We start from the raw sequence: 18250 nt of genomic DNA, 5'->3' as shown, positions 1-18250 counted from the left end.
TGCATTCAAAAGGTTGCCATATTATTTTCTTCGCTAAATAAATCGCCAATTGTGAAAAAAATATATTAAAACAAAAGGATAAAATATATTGTGAGGTCAAAATGTTAATGAAAAAAAAAGACTTTTGATCATTTTTGAAAATTCTCAAAAGTACCAGCACTCTATTTGGTTTTCCAGAAATTTAGCAACGAAACAAACGACATAAAAAATGATTTTCATAGCTTGGCTGAAATTATTTGGCGCAGTAATAAATTTGTCTTCCATTTACAGGGAACAACCAGACTTGTTGCCATCGTTACCATTACGTCATTTATGACGCTCTGATGAAATCAATGCTAAGCAAAAGATCAAATTGTTCGCGCAACATATGGTGTAATTTCCGATTAAAAACACATATGGTTACTTGAACCTTTCTTTATCATTTTCCTTATTTTAGACGTTTCACGGTTGCTGTGCTTTCGATTATTAGATGTTAGATTCAGATTTTTAAAAAGTTCCTGAGTAGTTTTTACTGATAATTTCGTTTTCCATTCCCTTGCATAGAAGCAGAGGCGGATGCAGAAAAATCTTTTGTAGGGGGCCCGAAAAATTGAATAGCTCCCCCCCTCCCACCCATTCGATAACATAGTTTTCATGACTTTTTTTTTTTTTTTCTTTCATTTATTTATTTATTCTTTTTTTTTTTTTTTTTTTTTCAGGATTCCTTTCGATTAATGAATCTACTTCTAAGTACATGAATAACATTGATTAACACTAGGCTGTGTCTGCTTTGTGTTCTTTTTAATTAACTACAAAAATATAAAAAATGCAAAAGAGAAGTCAATTAAAAAATAATAAATAACATAGTTAAATTAATTCATCCTTGTTTTGGGGGGGCACTTCCCCCCCCCCTAAAATCCGCTACTGCATAGAAGTCCGACAAATTATATAGAGTACGCTTTGATAAATGGTTCCTTGTGTCCCCAAAACACGTGTGATATGCTGTTTAAAGAAATTTTTCATTGTTTTTTTTCTTATGAAAGTATTTGTTTCTAAGGCCGATATTTATTGAGCAATTACGAATATTTGTTCATTATCCTCACTTGACCAAAGTTACTGTTTTTAGATTGCCATGATAACGGTTGTCATTTTTATTTATTTATAGAGCGAAATTTTTGTCGTCATAGTTGCAAGTCGTTTTGATCCCCCCCCCCCCCACCCATATTTTCTTTTCACGGTTCAACTCAAGCAGACTACATTAAAATGAGGTTTTTTGTGTAAAAAAAAAAGTACTTTCAGGAAAAAAAAAACACCTCTATAGATGGATGAACTTGAGCAGCAAAACTTCTTCTAAATACATAACTTCCAGATTGATAATTTCCATCATTTAAAATTGATAAGAAGTAAAAAAACATAACACGTTATACGCTGTAAATAATCTTTGTGATAAGTGACTTTAACAGTCAAAACGGTTGCAAAATTCTGGGTGATTTTCATTCCTTTCCGTTTGCAGAAACAAAAAACCCAACGAGTAGGGTCCTATCGCAGTTCGTGATTTCGAAATACATAATTTGAATTGAAGACATCAAAATTCAAATGAGTTATGGATGCACGTGTGTGTGTGAGTGTCACCCCCCCCCCCCTATTTTAAAATGGGGCTTTTTTCGATGAAGTGACTCACTTGAAATTCATCAAAATAAAATATGCAAGTTTCGTGGAACTCTCGGGTAATCTTCATGGAACCCTGAGGCTCCGCGGAACATAAGTTAAGAAACGCTTTTGTAGGGGATGTGAAATGATCATTTTATATAAAATGCTTTGCGTGTTTGAGTTACATTCTGTTTCCTACGGGGGAGCAACATTCTCCTTTCGCATTTGCAATGCTGATTTCAATTTAAAATAAAATTAACTCTAATTTGAATTCCGAAACTTTGAATTCAAATTATGTTTTTCGCAATCACGAGTTGCGACAAGACTCTACTGGTTAGAGTTATTGTTTCTAGAAATGGCTCTCCCGCCCAAGCATGTCCCTCCTCCTGGGTGCTTACGTGTATATAGTTGTGTGCTTGTGTGTGTAGGCTTACGTGTGTGCACGTAGGCGTGTGTATGTATGTAAAGGCGTGCGAGCGTAGGTGACTGTGTATGAGCATGCGTGTGTAGGACATGGACGCCACCGCCCAGCAAAGGTGGATTCCGGGGGACAGAGCTCAGGACCAGCCGCGCCGCCGCCGGTGGACGGTGGTGCTGCAGGCCTGGTCCAAGCTGAAAAAGGAACCGGAACATCAAGAACTGTCAAGTGAGAACAATAAGCAATCGTGATTGCTCAGAAAAAAATTATTAAGTGGAGCAAAATGATCATTTGATTTGATATAAATTGCGTTGCGTATTTGAGTTAAATTCTTTTTTCTGCAGCGGACGGGATTTTCCTTTTGTTCTAGAAGATATAATTATCTTTTTAAATTTTGTTATTTCCCTCGAAAGAAAGGGAAGAGCGGGGTTTTTAACGTTTTCGCAAAAAGATTGGATCGCTAATTGACTGAAGTTCGCTTCGCTCGCTAATTGACTAGGTTTCGGTAACTTTTTCGATGTGTGAGTGGATGAAAACAATGTCGTTAGTGTATTATCTAACATTTTAAAGTAACTGTTAATATAATTTAAAAGCTTTTACTTCTTTGGCGAAATATTTTTACTTGCGAAGGAACTGTTGTTGTTTTTTTTAAGTGATGTGTGTGGGGGAGGTGGGAGGGATTTTCATTTATTCGAGGAAAATTCTTTAAATACCACGGCATCGCCGTGCGGGTACAGCTAATAATGTATATTGCTTTAAAAACTTCAGGCGCATTTTAATAAACGCATAGTTAAACCAATGCTTCACTCGACACGCGTTTCTTTTTAACACACTTCTTTTCGCGGTTTAACGACCGTGATCATCACTGAATTTTCAATGGGGTCGTTTCCAAAATTTTAAAAGTATTTTTTCTGAAAGAGCATGCTTAAAAACATAAAATCTGACGATTTTTTAAATATTTTTTTAAGTTTAATATTTTTAAAAAATTACTTAAATCGGTATGCTTTTAATGTTTATACTTTTGCCGATGACATCACAAATGATGTAATGCATTCAGTGTTGCCTTTCACAGAGCAAAATATTTAATTCGCATCTTTACTCACATGTATTGGCAATGATAGGGTTGATAGCAAACGTAGAGCGCAATTTTAATTCGCTTTTTGATTATCATAAAGTGGAAACGCGATAGAAAGATGCGCCAAAGAGCATCATTTCTAACGTCATCAAGACCACGACTTGTTTGAAAAATTGGACATTTAAAAAAATTAACTAAGAAATAATTGTTGGGAAAATGAAAGTATTTTCTGCTCCATGTTATTTATTTTTTAACTCGTTCTATCAATTCCAGTGACAAAAAGTACTACTTTTGACTGAAAAAAACAACCCCATTGAAGGCTCACCTACATTTCAGCATGAAATTCTTTAAAAACGATTATAATTCACGATCTAATTATCTTGGAATATTAGAAAATATTTATCTGATGCAGAAAAATCAGGGTTTTATTTTATTTTATTTTATTTATTTATTTTTATTTTTTTTATGGATTTTTAATTTTAATTTGTCCGAGCATTTTTTCGTCCTCATGGATTTAAGCAAAAATAGGGATTAAAATGGTAACTTATAATTAAAGGTTAATTAATTAATTTGTATATAGAACATTGCATTGTCATCAAGTCTGGGTTCACATACAAAATTTCAAAAGAATTCGTTCACAGGAAGTGGGTGAAAATTGAGTTGCAAGATTACTCTCGCACAAACAAGAACCAAACCAAGTTAATAATAACAGAATTTTTTAAAAAATACTAAGCACTTTTAAGTATTCCTTAAGCTTTTGAAAATTCCAAGAAAACGACATCTTAAAAGAGTGCGGCTCAAGTCATGAAGAGAATTTCGTATCATTATCTAGCTTCCAATCATAACTTGGAGTTCGAGTGTTGAAACATGCATATTTTTCTTATCGGGGAAAGTCTGGTTTAAAATAACTAGAACCGCACTTTTCTTCGTTTGTGCTGACATTTTCTTGGAATTTTCGAAAACTAAAAAAATACTTAAATTGTCCTTTCTGACCCTGAAAAGTTATTTTGTCCTTTTGAATGCATTTTGAAAAATGCTTGGTATTTTTTTTTTTTTAACTTTGTTATTTTATTCTTTTAGTGTAAATGTATTTCAGAAATGGAATAATTTTACCATCACGAAACTTCACCTTATTTTTCCTATAAATGCTCGGTTCTAAAAGGGAAAAAATCTATATATGTGTCTAAAACTTTAAGCAGTTGGCATTAAAATTTAATCCTTGTTTCTCTCTAGGATTCATACTTGCTAATTTCATGCTTGCTTCAGAGAAGCCTTGATTCAAAATTTTCACTATGATTGGTTTTTAACATAACTGTTGCAAGGCAACGAAATTTGTAACAATGGGTTTTATATTTAAACATTTAATGGAGAAATTACATGAAATTTGCTATTTTCCATCCTAACCGAAATAATAATTTTATTTCAGAATTTTAATTTTTCAATGCTAAGTTGTACCTTAAGATTAAGCAAATCATTTAGTGAAATCCCGAAATCTCTAAGTGATCTAGTTGCTGAAATATAAGCAAAACTAAGCCTCAGATTACTCCGTGACAATCAGGCCAAGTATAATAAAAGTGCTGAAAAACATGGTTTAAAAAAAGTGTGGTTAAAAGTGTACTAAAAAGGGAGTCCGTGTTCATAAGGTATTCAATGCATAAGGTAATCTGCAATATATTATTGTTTTAAATATTGGAAGAAACAGACATATGAAGTAATAATACGCCACTTGAATGCTACAGAACTTTCGCAAATGAAGTTATTTTATGATTCTCTTTCTAACATTGCGTAAAACACTAAAAGCACTAATAAAATTCCGTCGTTTTGCCTGACATAATAAAATATTGTAGGTTAAATGATGTAAATTACATGCGTAAAATTCAGCATATTAGACGTTTTTATAGTCTGATGACGTGAAGCTAATGTAATGCTGTGCTAGAGTCATTAAAGAGGTTTAATTTGAACAGCTTCCATGATAAATAAGTTTACATGAAACTCTATATGTTCATCTTTAAACCATCGTTCTTAAGAAATATCTAGTAGAAACAGGACCAGACTACTGCCAGGGCGTGTGGGGCAAATTCCCCACTTGCCCTTTGCTCTCTTGCAGCAAGAGGGTATCAATTTTTAAACTTTTGGATAACTTTGCTTTACTGATCGAGAAATTTTGCTTCTAGTCATTAGGTAAATGCTAGATTATTTTACTACATCATAGCACATTAGCCTAATATTTGCCCAGATATTTGCTCAAAATTTTCACTGTTCAATTTTGTATTACATTCATTTTGTCTTATTGTAAAAATAACGTATAAAGGAGCTCCTGTCTACCCTTGACGCCAATGTGTCATAATCAGACCCTGGGTACAAAGTTATGGTAAAGGCGTATGCTAATCTAGCTCTGGGAAGGGAAAGGGCAGTATCTTCAAAATGATTTTTAGATATTTGAAGAAATGTGTTTTGGTATTTGGTTGGTTGGTTGCTTTGATTGTTCTTTTTTTTTTTTTTTTTGGCGCAAGAGCCTTTATAGGCTATACGTGTTTTGTACTCCATTCGAATAACAATGAAATGTCGACATTTGACGGATTTTCATGCTTTATTTTTAGCGGAAATCAAATAAGCAAGCTTGTATAATAAAGCAAAAATACAATAAATGACAAAGATCCGAAAAAAAAAAAGACAAACGAAAAATTTGCAGATTCTGCCCGTTACCTTCTCACCGCAGAATTGTGCTTCAGTCATTCGAGCTTTCAATTAAAAAATAATAATAATAAATAAATAAATAAGACAGGGACACAAGCTAGATTATAGAACCAGGGAAATAAACGAAAATTAACCTTAATGAGCTCATTCAAAAGCAACAAACAAACAAACAAAAAAAAAAGCGAATGTGTGCATCACATGACTTTCTTTTACACCAATTTAATGATAATAGTGCCTTGGGAGTATGTAAGGAAACACTTTAAATATTTTCACACCTAGTTCGTCAAGAAACGATGCAAAAAAGCGTTTTGAAGAAATTAATTTTCCCAATATCGACAATTTTAACATGATTCAAAGGATAACTCTAAACATCGCCAATAGCGCCAAATTGAAACCAAATTCGAAAAAAGATTTTTTTCCCGCCAAATTTATCGCTAACTTGGCGATCAAAAGCTTGGCGATATAAGCCAAATGTTTGCCAAATTATAACATTACTTGAGTTTGCATCGATATTACCAATGATTTCCCCCAAAAAACGTGTAAAAGACCCCTTTTGGGACATCCGAAAACAACCAAAAGAGGAGGTGCACAACTAGATCCCACTAGGAGTCTACATACCAAATTTCAATTTTCTACGGCATGCAATTTTTGAGTTATAGGAGATATGTACAGTCGTACTTACATGCGCACACATAGCCGTCACGAGAAAACTCGTGGTATTTCACTTGGGAATGGTCAAAATGGATATTTCGGGCGTCCATACGTTCTTAGGCATATATGTACGTGCGATAGGGTCGAAAAACCACTCAACATTCATTCGGGCATGAGTAAAATGGAAAATTAGGTCGAAATTTGAGGGATTTTTTTTTTTTTGCGAATACAATACTTTCTTTACTATGTAAAAGGAAGTTAAAAGAAAAGGAAAACAATCTACCAGAACTCTCTCGACGAGAAAAACACTCGCGCTTAAACTACTCCAACTAGCACACCTCTGTGCTCCTGTGTGTCTGGATGTTTCGTAACTATAGTAAAGTTCTAATAAGTTGGTTCACCATCTTGATACGGTTTTTCTCTTGAAAGGGTGATCGTCGCTGAGTTGAGTTGGGTTGTTTTCGTAATAGTTTTGCGAAGGCATTCCAACTCAAGTCCTAGCTAATAACTCTTTCTTTTTTCACTGAGCACCTTAAAACGAGGTAAACACTGTCAAGGTCATGGATCAACTTATCAAAGCCACACTATAAATTTGTTTGCGTTGGAATGCATGAATGACGGCTGTTCGATCTACAACTTTAAAACTGCAATCAACATGGCTGTTTTTTTGTGTTGCTGCATAAAATTTATTGGTAGTTTGTAATCAATAATTTACACAAATAAAATAATGAGGACAAAAACTTCAAAATACCGTTTGTGTATAAAACATGACAGCAAATAATGAAAGTTCAATCCTGTAATTTCTTTTTACCTTTTTTTCCGTATGGGTACTATGCGTCTTAAAAATATCACTATAAAGCAAAAATGTCAAAAATAAATGAAATAAATAAATATTTAAAAATGAAAAAGTAGAGTTTTGAGATAGTGAAAAAAAAATAATAAAAATGAAAAAGTAGTGTTTTGAGATAGTGGGGGGAAAAAAATCCCATTTCGAGGCAAAAATAAATTTTGCACAGAGAAATATTTAAAATGGCATACTATACGAACACAAGTGAAGAAGCAGAAACTAATTTATCAAGTAATTTTGTAGGAAGTATGTTTATTTCAACTGAAGATGAAGTATTATTAAACACGGTATAGGAAAACAATTTTGTCTTCTTTTTTTTCTGTCATTACATAAAAATGTGACCGAATAAAAAGATCATACAATATAATTGCAAATTTTGGCTATAAACGGTGTCAACCATTATTATTCTAAATTTTGCAAATACAGACCCAAAAATAAACTATATGATGCAAAGTTCATTATGAACCTGGAAAAATAATTTATGCTAATCCGCTGCTCTGAACTATACATCTGAAAGTTTAGACAGCCATGCCAATGGATCTTTTTGCAACTAGTATCCCAAACATCAGTTCGTCTCCAAAAAACGATGAAATAATAAATTAGTCTTCTTCAAAACAATCATTGTTTTCTGTTGAAAAAGCACTCTCTGATAATTCACTACAAGGGGAATCAGGAGAGCTATTGGTACAGCAAGCAAACTCTATTAATTCATTATCTTCTTCGAGTGTTTGGTTTCTTGCTTGTTGCATTAACTCGTCGAAGCATTCTTCAGAAAATCTTTGAATATCTATTTCCAAGATGCTGCTGTTCGTCTGTGTACCAGATGGACCAACATCTTCTGTTTGCTGTTGGCCATCCGTTTGAGGATCCCCATTTCCGTTAGACGAAAAATCACCACAAGCAGAATTCAAACCTGAGTCAATGCCGGCTTCTTGATCCACCAGCAAAATGCCATTTTTTGATTCAGAATCCTCTGGGGGAATTTGATCACCTTCTGCCATTGTTATTGTGGAACTTTGCTTCAATTTAGTTCCCCGAAAATCAGCATCTTCGTTTTCGCCTCCATCAAAACCATTTGTAAGTGTCCCTTCGATATATTCTTCGTTTTTTTTCACTTTGTTATCGGAATATTCAGTTTCACTCGAATTGGAGCGGGGATTTTTTTCAATACTATCGACTGTCTTTTCACTATTAGTTTTAGGATCGTAAACGAACCGAATTTGTTCGCAATCTTTTTGAGATTGTGGAATATCTTCAGCTACAACAACTCCGCCAGATGTATAAGACTGAGACGTTTGATTGGGAAATTCATCGTGTAAGGGCTGGGATACATCACTTGTGTGTAACAAGTCGGACGTTTCACATCCAGATGTTACAGTTTCAGCACTGCAGAAACTTTTCGGGTGATCACTCAAAACAGCATCATCTTTTTCTTTAGCTGAACTTGAAATATTATCATTCCCGTCCAATGAAACTAGTTCGCCATCATTTTCACTTATAGTAATAACTTTGCATAAATTATCAGTCTCATAATTACTATTATTTCTTGGATCATATCCCTTTTCTCGGCTTTGGGGGATCTGCACAATGGAATTATCATCAAGTACAGTTTTTGGATAACGATTGCTTGAAGAATCGTTCTGAGTAGTTTTTTTCTTGCATGTGTCAATATCGCTGTGGAGGGTAGGTACAACTACATTGGAAGAATCTGTATTCCTCCAAAAACTTGTTCTTAGGATTTCAAGACTTTCATCGGCTGACCTACTGGAACGTATTGGCCATTCACCCTGTTGATCTGTCTGAGTGGAAGAGGTTGCCCTGCTTCTTAAATTCGAATCAGAATACCTTTCGTCGACATTTGGAAATTCATCAAGGACCGTATTTCGTCTCCATCGTGGGACATCTCCCCCTTCTCCTATGTGAGATAGAAATCCGTAATTTCGCATTCTGTCATTATTACGCACCTCAATTTGACGATTTCTAGAAATTTGGTTACTTTGAAGCATAGGAAATGATCCATGAACTGTCGGATAGTCGTTATCAAACCGTGGGTGTGTCTCATACCACCTTCGTTTCCAAGATTCGTCAATAGCATTCCCGCGATTCTGCGCCTGGTTAGAGTTTGTGCTACTCAGATTCACTCTGAAGTTGACTCTTTCGTTGCAGGCCTTTCCTTCGTTGTCACGATAACTTAACGTCGCTGTTTTATCTTCAGTGTGTTCCGAAACTACAAACTGCTGACTGCTAGAATTAGTATTTTGATTTCTATTCTCATCTTGACCACACACATTTGATCCGTTATCAATCTCTTTTATTTCAACACACGTTGAGCAATTAGGCAACTCAGGAAACGCTTCTTGTGTGTCCCCCTTTACGTCTCCAACAAGCGAAGTTATAGTGTTTACATCTCGAGCATTCTCTGCAACATTGTCAGTATTTTCCTTCCTAGTTATGTCTTCCCTTTTCAATCTCTCACACTTGACTCCGTCGTCACTCTTTTTCTGTATTTCACAGCTTCCATGCTGAATGGATACTATGTCACCGAGTTCCTCTGCCTTCTGAAAGCTATCGTTCAAATTATTTTCAGCATTATTGAAATCATTAGCTACTTTCAAAAATGCTTGCATACTAGTCTCAATAAAAGTTTCAAACTCTTCTCTTTTCCTTAAAGTGTCCAAATTGCCTTCTAAACCATAACAGTCTACACGTATAGCTTCTTCTTTCGTTGTAATCGCGTTACGATCCTCTAAGTTGGGTATAAAACCAAAGGAGGAATTAGGAGATAACATTCCTCTACATTTTCTATTTTCAGCATCAACCTCCAAGTTTTTATCGATTAGCAAGGTACCTGAGTCGTCTGAATCACTTCCTTCCGATTTTTCTTTGATTTTGAGTTTTCCGTCTTGGTCTATTGACAGATTCCATTGTTTACGGGAACGAGATGGGGCCGAGACAAAAGATTCATGCACTTTTTCTTCTACAGAACTTCTAGTATTCTGTTCTTCAAAAGGAGGAGCTGATGGTAAAGGTGTTTGAATATTTTCCTCAAAGTTTACAGAAGATGAATTAAACGAATCAATTGCACTAACATCAGAAAAAGAATCTTTTTCAGCCATCTTAATCTTGTCACCATGTCCTTCGTTTAGACAAGCACTTTGCGAAATTTCCTTATTTTCGTACATTTCTAAAATATGAAAAGTATGAATTATGAAACTGATTTATCACTTTTCATGAAAGAGTAGCAATCAGATTTTTCATATTATGATCGAATTTGTGAAATTTCGTACAATATTTCATAACGAGAGGAAACTGGGTGCGTCTTATAAGAACGGTTGCTTTTTTAATGTTTATTCCCATTTTAATTTTTCTGTTCATTTACTTATTATTATTATTATTATTTTATTATTATTATTATTATTTTATTATTATTATTATTATTTTATTATTATTATTATTATTTTATTATTATTATTATTATTTTATTATTATTATTTTATTATTATTATTATTATTATTACTATTATTGTAATTCCAGCAAACTAACCTTATCAAAGCATTTGCACTAGACAGAAAGAATTCAAAAATCCGGTTTTTTAAGAATTTTTTGGCTTTCTCTCGGGATGTTATGCACTAAAACAAAGGGTAATAAAGCAAATAAGTAAATTGTGAAATTGATGTATCTATTTTGTTAAAACTATTTTTAAAAAGTTAAACTGAGATTCACAGTGCTAAGATTAATGTTTTGTTTCCTGATTAAAACCACGACAGAACTGCAGCCTGGAATCTTGCAATGAGTTTAGAGTTATTACCTTCATGGAAATTTAGATCAGATTTTTTCTGAAGAAAATAAGGCGTTGAAACGTTGTTTTTCGGCACATGGAGATTCGAACTCACGATCTTCACAATGGATCTCCATTTCAGTATGCTGTGAAGCAATAAGTAAGAAAAAACGGAATAAATCGTTTTTTTTTTCTTTTTGAAAAAACAACCAAAATGTGAATTGTGTTTTTATCTTTCGCCGAAAGTGGTGAAAAAAATATTTAAAATGATGTTTTCATAATGAAGTTTGATAAAGAATTGAGGAAGTTATAACGTTCCCACTAAAAAAAGCTCCTTTGTGAAATAATATATTATTTTTACTATTATTATTATTGTTATTACAGTGGACTCTCTCTATGTGAGCACTCTTTAATGTGAACACCTCGATATTCTGAACACATCTTACACATGAACATGACTCAGCATAGGCTGACCTCTCAGTAATCTGAACACCCTGTAAGATGAACACCCCAGTATTATGAACGGTATTTTTAACCCCGTTCAATTATTAACTCTCAAAAAACTGAATATGTTCACAATCGGTACTCGAGAATTCCTATAAACCAAATTGTAAAACCTGAAATACCTTCTCAATTTTATCACATTGATTGAAGAACATTAAGAAGATGAAGAGGGGAAGAAGAAATATTATTTTTGTGGATATCGCTGTATTTCAGCTGAGCAATATGAACCTGAAGTCTCTGCCACTGAACTGCGTATTTCAAGAATCCAACCATTCAAGACCTTTAAAGTACGATTACCTACAAGCTACATGCAATATGCGGTTGAGAATCACCCGGAAACCTTTTCACTTAAAAATTGTATGCTAACACGCAGCTTGCATGGGTATACACATTTCAAAAGCATAAAATTATTCTTTTTTTTTTGAGATATTGTACCGATAACTGTATTGTAATATTTTATAGCTGTTTGTAAAACGTTTTAAATTAAAAAAGAAAGAAATACAAGAGTTTACGTCCTACTGAGAATAATCAGAATTGCACAAGCCGCCAATCCAAAATTCAGCACATGTATCTCAATAAATGGTATAGCTAACTTGGCAAAGTACTGAACATAATCCACTAACACAATAGAATACATATACAATGCATGCATTATTCATGTCACCCTCTAGATTAAACATTCCCATTATCTGAACACTTTTGTTCGGTCCCATGAGAGTTCAGAATAGAGAGAGTCCACTGTATACTTTCGATAAATTCTCTTCTTTTTATTGATTTTTTTTTTCTTTCATACTAATATTTAAAGAAAAAAAAAGAAAAACTGATACCACAGGGAGCAACTGCTTGATCCCCCATCTGGATGGAAAACATAACAGGATCAACCGCAACAATCCGACAGGTTGAGGATTGTGATGTATCCCAGGAACTTGTCTCTCTTATATACGTCTTTTTACTGGACTCGTCGTTTAAAATCGGCAAACTGATGGAACCTTGAAGCTTAATTGTTGGATTTTCAGTTGATTTCTTGGAATCTTCCTTCATAGATTCTTCTTTACGTACTGCAGAAATAAGTGTGTTAGCGTCAAGTCAAGTTAAAAAAATAAATAAATAAAATAAAAAAACGATGTCATTTGTGACGGATGTTATACATCATTAGTTAAGAATATTATGCAGCCTGATGGACACTCAGCTAGCTGTGCTATAACTTCGCTACATGTTGCCAAGCTGACACCAGATTCGGTTTCTAGTTTTGTCGGCAGCTTGGCAACATATCTACAGAAGCCAATGATTCATTCGTTTTCGAAACTCTGTACAGCTAAAAGTGTTCCACGTACAAGAATAATAATTGAAAATGGCGACAGAACAAGAAAGGTGTTTTTTATGGCACATTTGGCTGTGTGTGTTTTGATGTCCTTTGATTTTATTTGTGGACCACCTTCCTCTGTAGCAATACTAAGCAAATTACCATAAGATGTACAAGCAAAAAACCATGCCTTATTGGTGAGAAATTCATCATCCATTATCTTTCACTGAGTTAAGCTTAACGTCGAACATTCTTGAAACACCATACGCCTGCACACACATACACACACACACACGTACATATATACACATGTGAATAAAATATGACAACGTATATAAAGTACAAATTCAGAATGAAAAAAGGTTAAAAAACCAGCAAACAGCTGTTTCGGCACTCTAAAATACAAGTGCCATCATCAGTGCAATTAAAAACGAAGACAGGTTCAACCCGACTAAAACACGGTCGAGGCGAACATTGGAATGAGAGACGAGTTGTAAAAGATATGAGAGCAGTACCGGAAACGATGACGTCAAGGTTACGTCAGAACTACAGAGGACAGTTGCACTCAGGAGAAAACGTCACGGACAAAAAATAAATCAAATAACAGACTTCCAAACATTAGGAAAAGGGGGAGTGCTAGACAAATCATTGACGATTAAATTAGCATTTTTCCATATGTAATATGACTCCCAAAAATCTAAATCATGAATGGACGAACACTCGTGAATAACTTTGGCGGAAGAAAAAATAAAATTATGACCACAAGATCAACAATGTTGAGCAATAGAGGAGCGTTTGAGATCCTGTTTTTTGACGTAATTTTCGTGTTCTTTTATCCGGAATTTGAGGGATCGTCGAGTCTGCCCAATGTAGGCCAATTTGCACTGGCAGGAAACACTATAAATGCCCCATTTGTCAAGGTTCTGAACAGGGTGTTTAAGCTGTGAAAATTTTAATTTATTAACAGGAGAAAAAGTGACGGAAAAATGAAACTTTTTTAAGATTTTGGCAATTTGTAGACTGATTTTAAGAAAAAAGGGTAAGACGACGGAACTCGAATAGTTCACAGGAGCAAGTGTTTGATTTTTGTTAGTTGAGCTACATAGCTTCTTATAAATGGTATCAATAATATCTGATGTGAATCCCCGATCAACCGCAATACCTCGTAGGTAATTCAGTTCTGATAAAAGTAAATTGGAATTTGAACAAATGGCTAAAGCACGGTAAATAAAAGATCTAAAAGCAGCCAATTTTTGTTTAGGAGGGTGAACGGATAACTTGTGGGGGGGGGGGAGAGAAACAGCAAAGGGTTTACGGAAAACAGTAGTTGTAAACATATTGTTATGACGAGTGATGGACACATCAAGAAAAGAAAGATGATTTCCAGATTCCAATTCAACAGTAAATTGAATATGTGGGTCAATAGTATTTAAGATGGATAAAAGGTTATCAAGGTCACTGACAGACGAGTCCAAAAGCACAAAAAAGTCGTCAACGTACCTGACGTAAAAATCAAATTGTATAATTTTAAATAATTTAAGTTCGAAATAGTGCATGTACAAATCACTTAGAATTGGACTCAAAGGGTTGCCCATAGCAAGACCTTCAGTCATCCGGAAAAAATTACCGTTGAAAACAAACGTGTTTAGTTTTAAGCAAGAACGTGTTAAATTGCACAATTCATTGATCTCAAAGTAGGAAAAGTGATGTTCAGTTAATCTCATTTTAAGGCAGTCTAACGCACCTTCAACAGGCACGTTAGTGAAGAGTGATTTCACATCAAAAGAGGCCATTCTATGGTTATTTAGCTGAAAAATTCGAAGTTTGCGAGCAAAGTCAAGAGAGTTCCGAACAGTAAAACAGTTGCTGGAAAGAAGAGGTGAAAAAACGGAAACTAAAAATTTGGCCAATTTGTAAGAAGCACTACCAATGTTAGAAACAATGGGACGGAGAGGAATGAGTGGTTTATGCACTTTAGGCAAAGCGTAGAATCAGGAACACTGTGCAACAGAAGGAATCAAGCGTTTTTTGTGAAAATCTGGAATCAACGGAGATGACTTAATGGCGTTACTGATAGTTTTTAATTCTTTACCACAAGGATCTTGTTTATCCATCCTAAATACTATTGACCCACATATTCAATTTACTGTTGAATTGGAATATGGAAATCATCTTTCTTTTCTTGATGTGTCCATCACTCGTCATAACAATATGTTTACAACTACTGTTTTCCGTAAACCCTTTGCTGTTTCTCTTCTCCCCCACAAGTTATCCGTTCACCCTCCTAAACAAAAATTGGCTGCTTTTAGATCTTTTATTTACCGTGCTTTAACCATTTGTTCAAATTCCAATTTACTTTCATCAGAACTGAATTACCTACGAGGTATTGCGGTTGATCGGGGATTCACATCAGATATTATTGATACCATTTATAAGAAGCTATGTAGCTCAACTAACAAAAATCAAACACTTGCTCCTGTGAACTATTCGAGTTCCGTTGTCTTACCCTTTTTTCCTAAAATCAGTCTACAAATTGCCAAAATCTTAAAAAAGTTTCATTTTTCAGTCACTTTTTCTCCTGTTAATAAATTAAAATTTTCACAGCTTAAACACCCTGTTCAGAACCTTGACAAATGGGGCATTTATAGTGTTTCCTGCCAGTGCAAATTGGCCTACATTGGGCAGACTCGACGATCCCTCAAATTCCGGATAAAAGAACACGAAAATTACGTCAAAAAACAGGATCTCAAACGCACCTCTATTGCTCAACATTGTTGGTCTTGCGGTCATAATTTTATTTTTTCTTCCGCCAAAGTTATTCACGAGTGTTCGTCCATTCATGATTTAGATTTTTGGGAGTCATATTACATATGGAAAAATGCTAATTTAATCGTCAATGATTTGTCTAGCACTCCCCCTTTTCCTAATGTTTGGAAGTCTGTTATTTGATTTATTTTTTGTCCGTGACGTTTTCTCCTGAGTGCAACTGTCCTCTGTAGTTCTGACGTAACCTTGACGTCATCGTTTCCGGTACTGCTCTCATATCTTTTACAACTCGTCTCTCATCCCAATGTTCGCCTCGACTGTGTTTTAGTCGGGTTGAACCTGTCTTCGTTTTTAATTGCACTGATGATGGCAGTTGTATTTTAGAGTGCCGAAACAGCTGTTTGCTGGTTTTTTAACCTTTTTTCATTCTGAATTTGTACTTTATATACGTTGTCATATTTTATTCACTATGCAGTACAAAGTTTTCGACTACTTTTTATATATATACACATACCTACATATATATATACACACGCTCACATATACCCACATACGCCTGCACATACACACATGCACACTCATGATTGTGAAAAACATAATTTTAATTCAAGATGTTATAAATTCAAATTATTTATTTTTTAAAATTTATTTATTAATTATTCATTTTTTGTGCAATTACGAATTGCTAATTTGCAACTCCAGAGCTCGAATACGCTACCTTGCGGTGATTAATAATACTAAAGAAAAAAGTAAAACATTCCATTCCATGTGTTTTCTTTGGGGTAAATTACAGACTTCAGGCAGTTTGTGGTGTAATTAAATTTCAGAAAAATAGAAAAGAAAGCTTCCCGCAAACATGATGAAAAATTACTGTCATTCACTAAGCGTCAAAGCAAGTTATAAGCTACGGCGTGTGTTTGCTTTACCTTTTTCATCCGCCATTAGACAGTGGCTGCAGCGTTCGCTATGTTTATTGGAGTTGCGAATTGTCATCAGTTGAGTGAAGTTGGTGTTCCAGGTTACTTTTAAGGTTCTCCGACTTATGCGAGCTGAACCGCAGTTCGTGATTGCAAAAAACAAAGTTTAAGTTTAATATCTCATAGTTCAAATTAATGCTTGTGGCTTGATGCTGGATGTTATTTATTCATTTTTTGTTACAATATGTGGGATGTTCATCTGTCATTTCGGTGTGTTGAGGGAACATTAATATTTTTATTTATGAACCTTCACTTCCAAAATCGTTTGAAGAACTCAACCACAAAGCAACAAGGCTACAAAAAGAACATTCACACCAAGCACCGCGCCAACTTCCCAGTTATCGAAATAGCCTCTTTCATTCATTTTGAAAATAACAAAAAGCAAAATTGGAATGAAATGTTTCTGTATCGTACTGTAAATAGACGTAAATATTGCACAATGGTTCATTATGAAAGTAATACGCATTTTCTGGGAAAAATGGATTTATTGATCGTACTTGGACAAATGTTGAGGGTATTTCGATAATTGGGAATCTGGTACGGTCGTCTTATTTTTGGGGTAAATAATTTTATTTTGGTAACCCTGCTGATTTACAGTAACCCTATGTGAATAGATGTTTCCAACCTCTTTGTTTTGATTTGTAAAGAAAAATACCTCTCGCGCAGGCGCTGGAGCCAAAAATTGACACCAATGAAGAAAGATCGCCAGATTCCCAATTATCAAAATATCCCCCGAATGTTTAAAGTTCTTCAAAATACTGTCCTCCTGCAACAACACACTTCTGGAGATGTGCTTGCCATGCCTCAAAGGCATCCTGAAACTCCTGGACGGGAATGTCTCTCATAATCGTTGTAACATGGTTTGGGATGTTTTCCACAGTATCCCAATGTTCTCCTTCCAGCACTCTCTTGAGTCTGGGAAACAAAAATAAGCCGCACGGAGCCACGTTGGGACTGTAACGGGGTTGGAGGATCACCGGGTTGTTGATCCGGGCCAGGAAGTTGGTTTTCCGTCAACACTTTCGGCACAAGCTTCGCGCAGATCTTGCGCATTTGCAAATCCTTGGTCACTATGTACCACGAATGGGGACGTGTGTAGGATGTCCGTAGGGGGGTGCTGGATGCTCGATCGACAGTCGGAATGAAAAACTTCGCGCCACGTTCTCTTCTGTTCTGGCTGTTGTTGGGCGTCCAGAACGGGGTTCGTCGTCGATCCTCTCCCGGAACGCCTTGTGCCACCTCCCGGACTGTGACCTTGAAATGCAATAGTCCTGCAGGCCTTTTGAAGCACCTGGAATGTTTTGATTGCATTCTTTCGAAGCTTCACACGAAACTTTATGGCGTATCGTTGCTCTAGCCCCCCCCCCCCCCCCCGAACGCTCCATCGCGCGCCCCACAACCACCAAATTCAGGTATTTTCCCACAATCGCCAAATTTCGGGCATCATCACATCCGATATACATTAGCTGTTTACGTTTTGCCGTCAAGAACGGCAACAACTTTTTTTGACAATTTGGCGAATTTCACGTTCTGATAATTCCCCTTACTTTTTTTTACTGGTGCCAAATTTGAAATAGCGCCGAAGCCTAGGTGCTATTTTTATT

This window comes from Uloborus diversus, chromosome 2 (genome assembly GCF_026930045.1).
Source record: "Uloborus diversus isolate 005 chromosome 2, Udiv.v.3.1, whole genome shotgun sequence".
NCBI classification, from domain to species: domain Eukaryota; kingdom Metazoa; phylum Arthropoda; class Arachnida; order Araneae; family Uloboridae; genus Uloborus; species Uloborus diversus.
Note: the sequence above shows the minus strand (reverse complement) of the source record.